The sequence below is a fragment of the Acinonyx jubatus genome, chromosome A2, assembly GCF_027475565.1.
Source record: "Acinonyx jubatus isolate Ajub_Pintada_27869175 chromosome A2, VMU_Ajub_asm_v1.0, whole genome shotgun sequence".
NCBI lineage: Eukaryota > Metazoa > Chordata > Mammalia > Carnivora > Felidae > Acinonyx > Acinonyx jubatus.
The window spans coordinates 158,489,426-158,505,203 of NC_069383.1; the positions used below are offsets into that span (position 1 = coordinate 158,489,426).

At 41.6% G+C, this 15,778-nt stretch overlaps 1 long non-coding RNA gene across 11 annotated transcripts in view; it reads right to left on the reverse strand.

Annotated features, from left to right (window-relative positions):
• LOC106979035 (uncharacterized) overlaps window positions 1–10,071 on the reverse strand; it is a 42,783-nt gene extending 32,712 nt beyond the window's left edge. For 6 of the 11 annotated variants that reach the window (XR_008297297.1, XR_008297291.1, XR_008297296.1 and 3 more), the window contains exon 1: window positions 9,645–10,069. This is a non-coding gene — a long non-coding RNA (uncharacterized LOC106979035). Of the gene's footprint in view, window positions 1–9,644 lie in introns of all 11 variants that reach the window. The other 5 variants (XR_008297290.1, XR_008297295.1, XR_008297294.1 and 2 more) reach the window with 5 other exon arrangements.
• Between the last annotated feature and the right edge of the window lie 5,707 nt (window positions 10,072–15,778).

The following is a 15,778-nucleotide window of genomic DNA, read 5'->3' on the forward strand; positions in this document are numbered from 1 at the left end:
GTGTAGATGATATATGAGAAACACACTAAAAATGGTATGCCCTATAGCAGTATCAGTAACATCAACTGAGAGAGAGAAAGAGAGAGCAAGCGTGAGCAGGGGAGGGGCAGAGAGAGAGGGAGTGAGAGAGTACCAAGCAGGCTCTTTGCTGTCAGCTCAGAGCCCGATGCAGGGCTCGATCTCACAAACCATGAGATCCTGACCTGAGTGGAAATGGAGTCAGACGGTTAACCAACTGAGCCACCCAGGCAACCCTGAGATAACTTGGATTTTTAATTCAGTCTTTCAGTGGTAAATTTTGTAAGATATAAAGAGAAGTATATCTGACCAAATTTAGTGTCCAATGAATTTTGAAGACTGAATTTGAAGGAAAGAATGTCAAATACCTCAAATTCTAAATATTGGTTACATGCTGAAATGATATTTAGGATATATCTGGTAAACGGACACCTGGATAGCTCAGTTGGTTAAGCATCAGACTACAGCTCAGGGCACGATCTCATGGTTTGTGAGTTTGAGCCCCGTATTAGGCTCTCTGCTGTCAGCACACAGCCTGCTTTGGATCCTCTGTCCCCCTTCCCCTCTGCTCTGTCCCTCCCCTGCTTGCACTGTCTCTCAAAATAAATACAACTTAAAAAAAAAAAAGAATAGATCTGGTAAAATAACATATATTCTTAGAAATAATGACACTTTTGGGGTGCCTGGGTGGCTCAGTTGGTTAAGCAACTGACTTCGGCTCAGGTCACAATCTCACAGTTTGTGGGTTCGAGCCCCACATCGGGCTCTGTGCTGACAGCTCAGAGCCTGGAGCCTGCTTCTGATTCTGTGTCTCCCTCTCTCTCTCTGCTCCTCCCCAACTTGTGCTCTGTCGCTCTCTCTCTCAAAAATAAACAAACATTAAAAAAAAAAAAGACACTTCTTTCACTTTGTTTATCGTGGGCACTGAAAACATTTTAATTATATATGATCTACACATTACACTTGCATTAGCCCTGGTCTAGACTGTTGTTAGGCATATGAAGAAAAGAAAAAAATGAAATATTTTATTTGGTTGACACACTTAAACTTTTTTCTTAATGGATGCTGCAGAACCTTGAAGCTCTGGGCTTCCTTTTAAGCTCTCATCTCTCAGAACTTATTCCTTTACTCTTTCTATGAATAAGAAATCACATCCCAGTACCCGGCAATGAGCACAAATGAGCACCGTACACAGAAAGTATACTAGACCTTAAAGATCCAACACTCCCTTGGGAAAAGACTAATAATTGATATATCACCTCATAAGTGATATGGGAAATCAATCAAGCATGCAAGAAAAAAGGGTTATAACACACACACATACACTACATTGTTGGTTTCTGGGTAAGGTAAAGACAGAAAAGAGAACCATTGGTTGGTCTACCTTTGATACAAAAAGGTAAGAAGAAGAATGCCAAGGTTTTGACCAAAAACCCCTCAGAATACATTTCAAATACTGTGTACTCTCAACAGTGTCTTGGTGGGAAACACTCAAGTCCATCAGGTCTGTTCCCTCCTTCTTGCCTTGGCAGAGGAGCAATTCCAAATCACACTGTGCCTAACGTGTCTGTTTTATGAATCTTTTCAGAGAACCCATGTTTTGTATTATTTATCAAATGTATTTGTACAACAGCAGCTAAGGTCAGTCTCATCTAGTTTTTGATGTGAAAATGAAGGTATTAGTCAGGAAAAAAAAATGACAGGTGAACTTTGAAATGGGGACACCTACTTGGACCCAGATCAAACGCATGACTAGGAAGCCACAAGACACTGAACCTCTCTTGTCAAGAAGGTAGCTTGTCCCTTAGTTTCTGAGGAGACTAGCCTTCTTCTACTTGACAAAGCTTTGATAATCTCACTTGGTGCAGATACTCGGCAATGAAATGCTTGTTCTTAAGATCCACCACAACCACTTGCTATGTCTCTAGATTCACAATTAATACAAAATCCCGTGGGACAGGTATAAACTATAAGGTAGAAGACAATAGCTGCAAAAACAACTCCACTAACATGTATCATAAAAATCTTGAGGAACATGTGTGAAAATGGATTTTAGGGTGTTAGACCAAGGAGGATAGAGTATCATGTAAGACAGAGCTGTTTCAAAGACATGGGTGTACATACTAGAAAATTTGGATTCGACATATTAGCTCATGAATTTGGGGATGGCTCTAACAGCTTATTTTGGTAGGATGGTTGAAATTTGGACTCCATGCTGACCTATGGTTAATGATGACGATAAGGCAAAGTTTCCCTGGCGTAACATGAAGGAGCCAATCCTAGAGAGAGCAATGTTGCCTGTATATATCATGTGTGGCCTGCACAGACCTCCTTTGTCAATCTATGCTGAAGGCCCAGAAGCCACCCTTTCCTCAAAGGTATTGGGAAACAAGATTAGCAATGCTGATTCTAAATATAGTATCATTACTGGTACAAACGAGCACCAACTCTCAATCTGGAATGCAGCTACTGATGTAGGTAACACCCTTTTCTCCATACAAATTTCATAAAATAACTGGAAGCATCTGGTTTTTACCTGGCAAGACCGAGAGTGTACCTCCACAGCACTGGCCTAGGGCTGTGTCCATTCTACTGTACCCTGCCAAAACACAGTCCTCAAAGGTCTTGACTTTCCACAACACAACACATGGTCCACCATGTGGACATTACGGGGATTGGACCCAAAGAAAAGTAGCAGATACTTTACACATCTTTATAAAACATGCACAAAGGAGTGGTATACCAACTCAACCAAGTTCAGGGGCAGGTATGTCAAGACAGCCCCATGAGGAATTGGTCCAAGTTACTGTATGTAATGCCTTCTGCTCCCCCCACCAAAAGGCATACCATTTGACAGAGAACTTATTTTTATTTATTTTGAGAGACAGAGAAAGCATGAGTTGGGGAGGGGCAGAGAGAGGGAGAGAGAGAGAATCTCAAGCAGGCTCCACACTGTCAGTGTGGAGCCCAAGGTGGGGCTCGAATGCACAAACTGAGATCATAATCTGAGCCGAAATCAGACGCTTAACCGACTGAGCCACCCAGGTGCCCCTGACACAACTTCTTGATTAGAGGTAACATATACCACATTTGAATGTACTTTAATACATCTACAGAGTCACCTATAAGGCCTCCAGATTTAAGTGTGACCAGAGTAAGAGCATTCTGCAGCAAGTTCTGGCAGCAGTACAAACTTCTCAAGCACTTAATCCCAGTGAGCCATCATTTCCCAAGGCACTTGAATTGTCCACAGTAAACAGGAAGTTGTTGGTAGTCTCTAGCAACCACGAGAAGGAGATTCGTGGCATAGTCTTGTAGGTTGGAGCAAATCTATGACCTCTTCTACATATACCTACTCTTTTCAGGAACAACTTATGGCTTACCACTAATAAATACATGGTAGAGACTAAATAAGTAACCATGAGACATCAAGTGACCAAGTGGATTTAGTGTCCCATCACGAACTGGGTATTGTCTGGCGTGCCTATCTTATGAGATTGGGCACAGGCAGTAGCATTCTATCATCAAATGGAAATGACACATAATGAGAGATCTTAGTATGCCAAAGCATTCGGATTATTGCTTTGTACCTACTGCCCTTAAAAGTTGATGCACCCAAATTCTCAAGGAGAAAGCAGGCAAAAACCTCTTTGATCTTGGCCACAGCAACTTCTTAGTCAACACGTCTCTGGAGGCAAGGGCAACAAAAGCAAAAATGAACTACTGGGACCTCATCAAAATCAAAAGCTTCTGCACAGTGAAGGAAACAGTCAGCAAAACTAAAAGGCAACCGACAGAATGGGAGAAGATATTTGCAAATGATATATCAGATAAAGGGTCAGTATCCAAAATCCATAAAGAACTTATCAAACTCAACACCCAAAAAGCAAATAATCCAGTGAAGAAATGGGCGAAAGACATGAAGAGACACTTCTCCAAAGACGACATCCAGATGGCCAACCGACACATTGGTTGAAAAAATGCTCAACATCAATCATCATCAGGGAAATACAGATCAAAACCACAATGAGATACCACCTCACACCTGTCAGAATGGCTAACATTAACAACTCGGGCAACAAAAGATGTTGGCAAGATGCGGAGAAAGAGGATCTCTTTTGCACTGCTGGTGGGAATGCAAACTGGTGCAGCCACTCTGGAAAACAGTCTGGAGGTTCCTCAAAAAACTAAAAATAGAACTACCCTATGACCCAGCAATTGCACTACTAGGCATTTACCCAAGGGATACAGGTGTGCTGTTTCAAAGGGGCACATGCACCCCCATGTTTATAGCAGCACTATCAACCATAGCCAAAGTATGGAAAGAGCCCAAATGTCCATCGATGGATGAATGGATAAAGAAGATGTGGTATATATACACAACGGAGCATTACTCGGCAATCAAAAAGAATGAAATCTTGCCATTTGCAATTATGTGGACGGAACTGGAGGGGATTATGCTAAGTGAAATTAGTCAGTCAGAGAAAGACAAATATCATATGACCTCACTCATATGAGGACTTTAAGACACAGAACAGATGAACCTAAGGGAAGGGAAACAAAAATAATATAAAAACAGGGACGGGAACAAAACATAAGAGATTCTTAAATATGGAGAACAGAAGGTTCCTGGAGGGGTTGTGGGAGGGGGCATGGGCTAAATGGGTAAGGGGCATTAAGGAATCTACTTGTGAAATCATTAATGCACCATATGCTAACTACTTGGATGTAAATTGAAAAAAAAAAAGAAAGAAAACCAAACATTCCAAACACGAAAGATAAGAAAAAAGAAGAAAGTTCCCTGGTTCCTATAAGATTAAAGTCAGATGGCCCTGCGTATACTAGAGTCATACAGTAAGGTCTGCAGCTTTCTGAAATGTCCTTTGTCTAATAATTTGTAACCTTTTATGTAAAAGATTTATACAACCCTACACTAAATGTTCCTTTACTGGAGCTACCATGCTTTGGTGAAGACTGTGTATCCCAGGCATTGGGAATAAAACTCTCTTCCTTTTTAAAAAAAATTTTTTTTATTTAGAAATTCTAGAAGCTTTGTTCATTTTTGCATCAACAAGTAATTAAAAAAACTCCCAAAAATCAGAAGAGCAGGATCAACTGGCTCCCTGGTGAATTCTAACAAACATTTCGAGAAGAATCAATAACAATCTTTAAATTTTTTTTCTAATGTTTATTTATTTTTGAGACAGAGAGAGACAGAGCATGAGCGGGGGAGGGGCAGAGAGAGAGGGAGACACAGAATCTGAAGCGGGCTCCAGGCTCTGAGCTGTCCGCACACAGCGCGACGTGGGGCTCAAACTCGTCGACTGCAAGATCATGACCTGAACCGAAGTCAGATGCTCAACCGACTGAACCACTCAGGTGCCCCTTGAACCCTTTAAACTAGATCTCTCTGCTCCTCCCTCCCTCTCTCTCAAAATAAACATTAAAAAAAGTATTTCTTTAATAATAAATAAAGATAAAACTTATGCATCCTAAAATTCTATCCTGACTCCATACCCTCACTCTTATCCATGCCCAAAGTGGGAGTTAGTGAATTCTATGTTGTAAATGGATTCAAATCATTCCCCTGCTTAGGCACTTCAGAAGTGTCGATGGCCTTAGAATACTGGCTAGACTGCCTTACTCTTTCCCCTGGTCCTGCCCTGGTCCTCTACTCCATCTCTCACCACTCGCTATCTGTTCACCTTCTCCCAACACTCTTCCATCAGTTCAAGAAATACACTAAGCTCTATTTTGCTCATGAAGTTCCCTTCACCTGACATCCTTCTTACCCACCCTACAAACCCTCACCCCCGTTCAAAATCTGCCTAGGTAAATCCTGCTCATGCTTCCCTTCAGAAGTTAAATATCAATCCCTCCCAGGACGCCTCGGTGGCTCAGTCGGTTAAGCGTCCAACTTTGGCTCAGGTCATGATCCCAAGGTTCATGAGTTTGGGGCTCACTGCTGTCGGTGCAGACACTGCTTCAGATCCTCTGTCCTCTTCTCTCTCTGCCCCTGCCCCCACTCGTGGTGTCTTTCTCAAAAATAAACGTTAAAAAATATATAAATATATCCACACACACATATATAATCTGTATCAATCCCTCCCAATAGGTATTACCACCTCATATTGTGCCATTCTTACGTTCCTGTCACAAACTTGCCAGTATTCACTTGAAGTCTGTACTCTCAGATAGACTAGAAGCCGTATGGTGGCAGTACTATGTTATGGACTTCCCTGTCCCAAGAACACAGTCTAGTTTATTAAAGGAACTCAATGACCCCTTGTGGGATGTGAGACAATTTCTATAACTACCAAAGATGTTACAGTACAGTACAAAGGAAGACAAAAATAGAGTTACACCATAAAAACCACTTCAGTCTCACATAAAATGTTTGCACACACTGTAACATAAAGCAAAACATTGTACTTCTGCAAAGGCATTTGAGTACTCAGATAAAAACGGACACAATATTCTTTTTGAAACAAGTGCCCAGACAATATAAATTTCTTCCTTATGTTTCTCCTTAATTTTTAGAAGTTTTAAAAAGGTGACTCACAAACTGACACATGCCACAATAACTTTCTAACAGAATTTATAGTATCCATCTAAAAGTATGTACATTTGTCCTTTTTTCTTTTTTTAAGTAGTCTCTGGGCCCAGCATGGAGCCCAACATGGGGCTTAAATTCATGATCCTGAAATCAAGACCTGAGTAGATAACAGGAGGTGGCTGCTGAACCAACTGAACCATCCAGGGGGCCCTGTATACTTGCCCTTTGACCAAGAAAACCAACCTGAACAGCTTACCCTTACCTTGAAACACACCCCCACAAACGTGAAACACTATACACAAAAATTTACTCACATATGTATTAACAGAACTAAAGCAATTGTTAGTGAGTGTCTGGATGACTCATCCTTTGAGCATCTGACTCTTGATTTTGGCTCAGGTTAGGATCTCTGGGTCATGGGACGGAGCCCTGTGTCAGGCTCTGTGATGAGTATGGAGCCTACTTAAGATTCTTTCTCGGGGCGCCTGGGTGGCTCAGTCGGTTAAGCGTCCGACTTCAGCTCAGGTCACGATCTTGCGGTCCGTGAGTTCGAGCCCCGGGGCTCTGGGCTGACGGCTCGGAGCCTGGAGCCTGCTTCCGATTCTGTGTCTCTCTCTCTCTCTGCCCCTCCCCCGTTCATGCTCTCTGTCTCAAAAATAAATAAAACGTTAAAAAAAAATTTAAAAAAAAAAGATTATTTATCTCCCTCTCCCCCCACGCCACCATGTGCCCTCTCTCTCTCTCTCAAAAAAAAAAAAAGTACTTAGAATACTCAAAAATACTCAAAATCTTATGAGTATCAAAATAAACCCAGGATGCCTGGTTGGCTCAGTTGGTTAAACATCTTTTTTAAAGCATATATACATTAAGTGTAATAATAATTATTTAACTTTAGAGTATGATTATGTAATATTACATATATAATATATATTATATTGTATTATTTTAGAAAGAGTGTGATCCAGCCTGGGCATGGAGCCTGATTAAGATTCTCTCCCTCTCAGGGGCGCCTGGGTGGCTCAGTCGGTTGGGCGGCCGACTTCGGCTCAGGTCAAGATCTCGCGGTCTGTGAGTTCGAGCCCCGCGTCGGGCTCTGTGCTGACAGCTCGGAGCCTGGAGCCTGTTTCAGATTCTGTGTCTCCCTCTCTCTGACCCTCCCCCGTTCATGCTCTGTCTCTGTCTCAAAAATGAATAAACGTTAAAAAAAATTAATAAAAAAAAAAAAAAGATTCTCTCCCTCTCTGCCTGGGTGGCTCAGTCAGTTGGTCATCTGTCTTCAGCTCAGGTCATGATCTCACAGTCTGCGGTCTACTATTTCAAGCCCCGCATTGGGCTCTTGTGCTGACAGCTCAGAGCCTGGAGCCTACTTCAGATTCTGTCTCCCTCTCTCTCTGCCCCTCCCCCCTCACACTCTGTCTCTCTCACTCAAAAATAAATAGACATTAAAAAAAAATTTTTTTTAAAAAAAGATTCTCTCTCTCTTCCTCTGCCCCTCTCCCAAGTGGGCGTGCTTGCGCATTCTCTCAAAAAAAAAAAAAAAAAAGTCACCCCATATGTGACTTTTGTTATTCCAAAGGAAACGTCTATCTTGAAAACAGAGAGCTCTGGTGATCACTAACTTAAGCAGGCAATCAAACTGGGCATCTGAGGAATGGTATAAATTCAAGTCTTCCTGATGGAATGCAATTTGATGTACACAACATCACCTATAGGATATTTGGAAACGATGTTTGAAGCCTCTTCATCAGGAACTGGCACACGTTGGTCACAAGGCTGATTGCTAAATAGTTTTCTTGGAACACCTATCCCCATTTGTTGACTCAGATCTATTACTGCCTGAAAACTACAAAGGCAGAGCTGAGTAATTCTGATACCTTATGGCCTGCAGACCATCAAGTAATTACTTTCTGGACCTTTCCAGACAAAAAGTTTGCCACCCTCTGTTCTGGACCCAATTACCAGTTGACAGAAAATACAAGAAATGGAGGAAACATCTAAAAATATTGTGAAAAATAAAATCAGAATTTTCAAAATGTGTGACTTTCTAAAAGAACACATAAGACTCATAAAAAGCCAATGTAATGCACAAACAAAAAGGAATACAGTAGGTTAAAAAAGATTAAAAGGGGGGCCTGGGTGGCTCAGTCGGTTAAGCCTCTCCAACTTTGGCTCAGGTCATGATCTCACGGTTTGTGAGTTCACGCCCCACACTGGGCTTTCTACAATCGGCACGGAGCCCACTTAGGATCCTCTGTCCCCCACTCTCTCTGCCCCTACCCTACTTGTTCTCTCTCAAAATAAACACACTTAAAAAAAAAAAGACTAAAAGACTGAAATAATCATCATATATAAACTGACTGGCTCTTAGATCCAGGGGAAGTTCAGCTTTTACACGGAGCAGATTTAAGAGGCATTTTCATTTTCAATCTTCCTGGGTCAAAGAAAGAACTGTGGTTTTAGCAGGATAACGTCTTTTACAAGATAACAGTACCAAGTAGTTAAAGGTCAAGTATCATGTATGCATTTCATTTTCAACTTACACTCTCAAACAGTCCCCGTAAAATGTATTGTTATGCAGAGAGCAAACATGCAAAATGGTCAAAATGGGTGAAACTACTACAACCAACAGTCACTGTGCTGGATGATCAAATTCTGTTGAAAGCTTCAGATTTTACAGCACAAAAACTGAGGGCAAAGACCACACTTAGTCCACACATCTTGTTAAGGGTAAACTCGGTCATTCTGGAACCAGCGCTTTAAAGCCCATAACGTCTTTTTCTCCTGGAGGCCCTTCTTCTGATAGTTTGTGGGAGAGGCAGGGCCCCAGGACGACCAGAGGACAAGACAGCTGAGCATTCCTACTTTCACCTGGAAGGATGACTTGTGGCTTACACATGTTCGTATTTATCTAGAGAAATATGCACACCCTCGAACCTAACAAGTCCCTTTTCTTTCTACCTGTAGGGGACGCTCAACAAGAACCGGCAAACACATTCCAAATGCTCGCAAGAAACGTCTTTCTGCATTCTAGAGGAAGGGCCCTTTGAACCAACGCTTCCCCAGGGCTCACCGGGACAGCCAGGAGCGACAGGGCGGTGACCACCGCAGGGCCGGGCCAACCTGACTTGCCCAGCGGAAATTCTCATCCTCCTGGAGAAGAGTCACAACGGTTACTTGGGAGGAGTTTGAACAAGGAGGCACCGTGGCCGAAAACACTTCGCAGGTGCGCCCTCACCGCTCCTCTCGGCCGGCCCAACGCGGGCGCCAGCGGCCGCGAAGGGGGCGAGCGGAGGGGACCCGGCCTCTTTAAGGAGGCCCCTCGGAGGCCGGGCCACACCTGTCCTTTAACGCCCTCCTTGCATCCGAACCTTCCTGGCACGCGGCCTCACCGACGACACCAAGCACCGCAAGACGACCAAGAGGAGAGGCTCGGAAAGGCGCTAGGCCACGGGACAAAGACCGCCGCGGGCCAGTGACGCCACTTCCGCTTCCTGCCTCTCGCTGCAAGGGGCGGGGCTCCAGGGCTTGGGCTGCGGCCACGCCCGACACTTTGAAGGCCGGAAGTGGTAGTGTCGTCACCCGTGGGTGCTGAGGGCCCAGGAGTTGGCCCAGCGCGAAGGCAGGGGGCGGGTTCTGGCCCGAGGGAGTCGAATGGGGCTAGAGCCAGGCCCGTTCTGTGTTTAGAAGCCGGAAAGGCAAGGCTGGGGGTGGGGGTGGGGGTGGGGGTGGGGGCGGAGGAGTCGTCCCAGAGGACGCTTTTTTAACAAGTGATTTCTGGGTTTCCCGCCTTGCCTTAAAAATTCTCTTCAAACTCTAGATTACTTACAGATTTTATAATTTTCTTCAAAATGTTTTACGTTCGGTGATATTTTATGAATGTATTTTCGTAGGATAGTAGTGTGGGATAGTGGATCCATTTCTCCCTTCTCTTGAGAAATACAGCCAACTGTAGTATGATCTATTGATAAACTATCCTTGACCTACTGATTCGAAATTCCCCTCTTGTTATGTAGTAAATTGCTCTATATACAGCTGTATTTTTATTTCGATTTTTTATTTTTCAAATCATGCCATAATACGAGCCAGGGTTTCCATACTAAGTTGTGGGACAGCACCAATACCAGGCATGTTTAGTTATTCAGCAACAGTTCTAAAGTGTCTACCATTGTCCTGCGTGATGTGGATTTCAGTGGGTGGTCGTTACGAAGTTAATAAAGGTCCTTTTAAATCCTGATTTATTAGTACATTTACCAAGAATTGCTTATGTGCGTTATCAAGTGTGTTTTACGCATCTCTTCAATGCATAACTGTTTGGCTTTCTTTAATTTTTTTCTATAAAATACTTCATTTCTGTGTAGCCAAAGGAGTCTTTTTGAAGAAATAATCTGGCTTTTTTGCCTTGCCTTAAAAAATTCTCTTCAAACCCTAGACGACATGCAGATTTTCCATTGTCTTCTGAGGTGTATTAGTTTTAATGACATTTTAATGTTTATTCCTCCAAGAATCTATCTTAGTATGTGGTATGGGATAGTGGGTCCCAAAGATAGCTTACTGTAGTATGATCTATTGCTAAACTATCCTTGACATACAATTTGAAATTTCACTTTTATTAAACAGTGAATTGCTCTATTTACACCTGTTTTGGTTTCTAGACTTCTGTGACAGCAATATATACTTAGAGTCATATCATACTCTTTTTTAACAATGATTTTATACTATGCTTTAGCACTGAATGGTAAAAATATAACGGCAGCTAATGGTTATTACATCTTCCTTCTCAAGGTTCTTCAGAGACATGAAATTTTTGATGCTTTTACTGATGTAGCTATTATCTCGAGTTTATCTTTTGTGTTTTGCAACAGCTGTATTGAGATATGATTCACATGTCAACAATTTACTCTTGTTCATCTTTTTTTAGACAGTATTTCTTTACTTATTTATTTATTTAAAGGGGGCAAGTGAGTGAGGAGCAGAGAGAGAGAGAGAGAGAATCCCACAAGGGACAGGGAGAGGGAGCCAGAGAAACAGGGCTCACCCAAAATGGGGCTTGTGTTCACCTGAAGCAGGGCTTGTGCTCACCAATTTACTCTTTTAAAACTACTCAATTCCATGTTTTTTAATATGTTCACACAGTGGTGCAATCATTACATTTTAGAACCTTTGCATCGTTCTGCAAGTACCTTGGCTGTCCAAACCTTATTTTCCTCCTGCCTCAACATCTAAGCATCCACAAATCTTTCTTTCTCTATCAATTTGTGTTTCATAGTCATTTTACAGAAATGAAACCATACATCTTTTGTCAATAATTTCTTTGTATGTTTTTCTTTTTTTAACATTTAAAAAAAGTATTTATTTTGAGAGAGAGAGAGAGAGAGGAAATGTGAGTGGGGGAGGGGCAGAGAGAGGGAGAGACAGAATCCTCTGGGTCCATGCTGTCGGTAGTGCAAAGCCCAATGTGAGGCTCAAATCCACGGCAGTGAGATCACAACCTGACCTGAAATCAATCAAAAGTCAGAGTTTAACCGACTGAGCCACCCAGGTACCCCTCTTAGCATGTTTTTCAAGGTTGATATGTTTTGTAGCATATATCATTTCTTTTTATTGGCAAATGATACTCTATTGTATGGGTATATTACATTTTATTCATCAGTTAGTGAACATTTGGGTTGTTCACACTTTGTGGGTATCAGGAGGAATGCTGCTATGAAAATTCATGTATGTTTTTCTGTGCAGATGTCTTTTTATTTCTCTTGGGTATTAATGCTTGCTGGGAAACAATACAAATATATATATTTACATATATATTTATTTACATATATATTTACAAATATATATTTACATATATATTTACATATATATATTACACACATTATCAGGATTTAGAACATCAACATCACCTCCCCCTCAAAAAAACCTATTGTGTTATCCTTTGTAATTACACCCTCACTTATCTCTAACAAGTAGTGGCCTGTTCTCCATCACTGTACTTTCATCTTACTATGTCATATAAATGGAATCCTACAGTATGTAGCCATTTTGTTACTGACATCTTTCACTCAGCATCATGTCTCTGACTGAGGTCTATCAGATGTTTCATCATGAATAGTTTTTTTAGTTTTCATTGATGACTCCTGTTCCATTGTACGGGTATGCCAACTTGTTTAATCCATGTATCCACTTAAGGACATTTGAGTTATTCCTTATGGGCAATTTTGAATACAGCCACTATAAATATTCTTGTAAAAGTGTTTGTGTGCACACAAATTCTTCTATTCCCTCGAGAAAACAGCTAGGGGTGGGAGAAATGCTTCATATGGTAAGTGTGTATGTAACTAATGAGGAAACTACCAATCACCACTAGAGTAGTTGTGCAATTTTCCATTCCCACCATCATTGTGTGAGAGTTCCAGTTGCTCTGCATTCTCACCAACACTTAGTATTGTTTTTCACTGTAGCTGTTCTAATAGGTGTTTAGTGTTATCTCATCAGCGTTTCATTAGGTCTTCTGTAATTTTTTCACCACATTTTTCTAGTTTTCTATATACAAATCTTTTACCTCTGTCGTTAAATGTATCCTTAGGTGTTTTATTCTTCTTGATGCTGTTGTAACTATAGTTATGAACATTTCATTTTCAGATTGTTTGTTGTGTATAGAAACACAGGTGATTTTTCTGTGTTGATATTGTACACTGCAACTTGGCTCAATTTTTTAATTTACTGTTGTGGCTTATTGTAGATAAACCATACATCTTGCTTTTTTTTTTTTATTGTACACATTGTGTACATGTGCCCTCTTTTATCAAAATAGTTCCCTAGCGACTGGTAGGTTGTTCCCAATGTTTTCAGATAACAAACAATCATGCAATAAACAACCTTGTGCATAGAACATTTTGCATGAATATGAGTGTAATTAAGTGGTGAATTCTCATCACTGGAATGGCTGAATCAACTATAAAATCAGAAACAGCATACACAAGGGCACTGAGGTATAAAACAATGAGTCATGTTAATATAGTTGCTAATAGTTTAGTATTATATCATTAACATTAACAAATTTATTAGTATTTCCTAAGCAAAATGCTATGTGGCTACCCTTCTTTCATCTTGTGATGTGTTTTTTGAAAACTGGTCCTCATCAAAAAGTCTCTGTGCCGGTAGGCTTTTGGGGAGAATTTGATTCTAGGGAGCAGGAATACAGAACAATGGGAGTAAATCAGGGAAGGAAGGAAAGGCAATGAAAGGAATCATTATCATTTTGATCCCTCTACGGATGACTGGTGCCCCATCTCACCAAACCCTTCTGATATAAATTATGAAGTGTGTCTCAGAACTTGCCACTTGGTAGATAAAAAGACAGGAGTTCTATTGGCCAAGGGTGGTCCTGGATAGATTTAATGCCCCCTGTGGTTCTGGGTTGCACATCAATGAATACAGAGTAGATTCCCTCAGGTGTACCATATTGTGGTGTCACAGAAGATTCAGGGCAGGAAGCAGGAGGTATGGGATTTGGGCCTGAGGCAAAGTGCTGACCAGCTGCAGCTGTGCAAAACTTTCCATGGCTTCCATTGACTTAATTACAGCAGACATGGCTGAAGCCTAACATGTGACAAGAAAGTATGGATTGGTGCCTGTATGTGTTTGCTGGAGCTGCCATAATACAATTACTATAGTGAGTGAACATAATCAACAGAATTAATTTCCTTGTCATTGTGGATGCTGGGAGTCCACGATCAGGGTACCAGTAGGGTTGGTACCTCCAGGAACCCTGTCACTTGCTTGCAGATGCCTGTCCTGCTGCTGCCTCTTCAGATAATTTCTCTGTGCACGCATGCCCCTGGTGTGTTTCTGTGTGTCCAAATCTCTTATAAAGACCTACAGTGAGATTGGCTAAAGGCTCACCCTAATGTACCCATTTTAATTTACCTCTTTTAAGGGGTTTCTTCAAATACAGTCACATCGTTAGGTGCTGGGGATCACAATCTCAACATGAATTCTGGGAGAACTCAGTTCAGCCCACAACACTGTCCAAGATGTGTGTTATATGCCCTTCTGTAATTATTCCTTTTTATTAACCATGCGGGAAACTTGCCATCTTGACCAGAGTTCTTGTTTCTTATTATATTCCACTACTTACACTACTTTTAAATATCGAGTTTTGCTTTAAGGAGGCAAATAACCTAAATGTACCATGTCAGTAAAATGTATGAGAGAAACAAGGCATTCTGAAATTAACAGAAGGATTATTGAAAGAAACAAAGGGTGTTAGGGTGGCCAGTGATGGGGGTAGCAAACAATTGCACAAAGAGTAGAGCAACAGCAAGACAGAGCTTATTCCCTCCCCAAGGGAGGAGAGGGGCCAGACATCTAGAGAAATGTTGACCCAAATTTCTGTCAGGCTGGGCCTTTTAAGGGGTTTTGAAAGATGTGGGAAGGTTGCAGCTGTGCCCGTTGCAGGGCGGGATGGGTATGGGGAGGGGGTCAGCTCTTGGCCACATAGAGCAGGGGGGGTGGCAGGTTTTCCAGGGGCTCTGTCCACGGCTCATCTGGGATGTGGGTTGTGGTCAGGCTAGAGAAGAATATGTTTTGTAGTTGGGATCTACTTTCCAAGAATGTAGGGCACCTGACCAAGAAAAGCAGAGTTAGGGCCAAGTGCAGACACCTGTGAGTTTTGTCTATAAGCTTGGCTGGCTGGGGGTGGGGGTGGAGCTCTTGAATAGATTTCTTTCAAAGGGTAACGCACTGTGCACATTTCATCCAGTGACAAATATTCAGTTTGTGTATGTGATGTCTAGTATCAGGCAGAGACTGGGAGAGTGAATGTGACACGGGTCTGCACTCCCCAAATCATTTCTCATTCTACTCTTAGCATTGTTGTGATTGACTGATTTGTGGGTTCAAACATTTATTAACTGCTGGATTCTATGAACTTGTATGACGTTTGAAACAAAACAAAGGCCCACTATTCACAGAACTTACCTTTAATTGGGAGAAAGAAAATAAACTAATATATAAAGAGTAATAACAGAGTTTCTGCTAAGTGCTAATAAAAATATTTAGGAATCCTATTTTAACATCATGTTATTGTTCCTTAACCATCCAGGATGCTCCATGTGGGGATTTGTTGATGTTGTTGATGATGTTGCTCTCTCTGGTATCACATGTTAAAAGGAAAGGAGGGAAGGAAGGAAAGGAGGAGAAAAGGAA